Here is a 2,475-nt window from a genome sequence, read left to right as displayed (position 1 = left end):
AAGCGCAACATCAAAGCACAAGCGACTTCATAGTCCAACAATAAAATATACAGATCATAGATATGCAGGCGTTATTGAATATAATCTCTCGGGTCCGGAAGACATGAAAAACTACATACTATAAACAAGACTAGCTAGCTTGTGTAAAAATTAGGTAGATGCTAGCATTGTAACTCAAGGAAAGTTTAACGTGCAAGCATTTTCACATTTGCAAACTTAGGTTTCAAGATCTCCATGCCTTATGTAGTTGGAATGTTCATTTTATTCATTTTTCTTACACAGAATTAGAAACCCAAGAAATGCTGTGCTAAACTTAATCCTTAAGTTTGGCTGGACAAGTTTAATATTAGCATAAAACGGGATAAAAAACTAATCGAATTCTCGACTTACAAAGCAAGTGTAGCGAAAAGTTGAAGCATGAACTCTAATCATTTGATTGCAATCTTAAATATGTGGTTTGCACTTGTAAACTAAATAGTAAGTCGTAAGGTTCATTTGCTTATCATGGTATTTATTCGAAGAAGGGAATCATCATGCAAATTACTCCCCCGGTACCATCACCTTCCACCAAGTAGATGGAAAACATATCTTTATATTATCATCCAAGATATGTTTCATTGTACTTGATCTCATTGTCTGCTTATAATTTACATAGTCTTGACGTAGAAGATCATGAAATGAGCAATTCGTGCTGATAACGTGTTATGAAATAACAGCAATTTAGTAAAACATGAACAAGACATGTTGTTATGAAATAAAAGCAATTTAGTAAAACATGAACAAGAAATAGAGATAGAGAGAAGGAAGAGATTTTCTTCTTCAATTGTGTGTATTTTCTTATCTATTACAAGGCCTTTATATAGGCATGAAAAGTGAAGAAAAATATGTCATTGAATATGTCATTAAGCATAGAAATATGTCATTGAATATGTCATTAAGCATTTGAGAAGATCATGGAGGAAGAGTAGACATCCACCATAATTTGATTTTTCTTATAACACTCCCCCTTGGATGTCCATAGATAATGTGCCTCGTTAAAACCTTATTAGGAAAAAACCCTATGGAAAAAAGATCCTATTGAAGGAAAAAGAGTACACAAGTTTAGAAATATGTCTTTTGGTTACCTCGTTAAAAACCTTACAAGGAAAACCCAGTGGGACAAAATCTTGTAAGGGAAAAAGAGTACAACGCGTATTAACTCCCCCTGATGAGAGCATCAATTCACATCCTTGAGCCTTCGCATCCCAATCTTGTACACTAGTTTCTTGAAGGTTGACGTAGGTAGAGATTTGGTGAACAAATCAGCCATACTATCGCTTGAACGGATCTGTTGCACATTGATATCACCATTCTTTTAAAGATCATGCGTGAAAAATAACTCCGGTAAAATTTGCTTTGTCCTATCCCCTTTTATGAATCCTCCCTTCAATTGGGCTATGCATGCTGCATTGTCTTCATACAAAATTGTGGGTAGTTTGTCACACCTCAAACCATATTTTCCTCGAAAAAGGTGTATTATAGACCTCAACCATACACATTCTCGACTTGCTTCATGAATAGCAATTATCTCAACATGATTAGATGACGTAGCCACGATTGATTGCTTAGTCGATTGCCAAGATATGGCAGTGCCTCCATATGTAAACACATAGTCTGTTTGAGATCGAGCCTGGTGTGGGTCAGATAAATACCAAGCATCGGCATAACCAACAAGATCGGGACTGCAATCATTGCCATAAAATAATCCCATATCAGTAGTCCCTTTTAGATACTGCAATATGTGTTTGATTCCATTCCAATGTCTCCTTGTAGGAGCAGAGCTATATCTTGCTAATACATTAACTGAAAAAGTTATATCAAACCTTGTAATGTTAGAAAGATATATTAGTACACCAATTGCACTAAGTTATGGTACTTCGGGACCAAGAAGCTCTTCATTATTTTCATGAGGTCGGAATGGATGTGCTTTATCCATATAGAATCGCTTTAAAATCTTTTTAGTGTATGCTGATTGATGAACAAAAATTTTATCTTTCATATACTCAATTTGTAGACCAAGACAAAATTTTGTCTTTTCAAGATCTTTCATTTCAAATTCTTTCTTTAAATAGTCTACTGCTTTAGGAAGCTCTACTGCTTTAGGAAGCTCCCTAGGAGTTCCAATGATATTTAAATCATCAACATACACGTTGATTATAACAAATTTAGATCCATATTTTTTTTATAAATACATAAGAACAAATTGAATCATTCTTGTACCCTTCTTTTAATAGGTACTCACTCAGGCGATTATACCACATGCGTCCTGATTGTTTCAATCCGTATAAGGATTTTTGAAGCTTTATTCAATAAATTTCTTGGAAACCTTAATATGCTTCAGAACAATTTAAATCCTTCAATGATTTCTATTATACGCATATCACGTTTTTCTTGTATTGCCAGATTAAAATCTGAAATGGCGACATCCACCATAGG

This window comes from Nicotiana tabacum, chromosome 21 (assembly GCF_000715075.1).
Source record: "Nicotiana tabacum cultivar K326 chromosome 21, ASM71507v2, whole genome shotgun sequence".
Classification (NCBI taxonomy): domain Eukaryota; kingdom Viridiplantae; phylum Streptophyta; class Magnoliopsida; order Solanales; family Solanaceae; genus Nicotiana; species Nicotiana tabacum.
The sequence above is the reverse complement of the archived record's forward strand: the minus strand, read 5'-3'. Positions refer to the sequence as shown.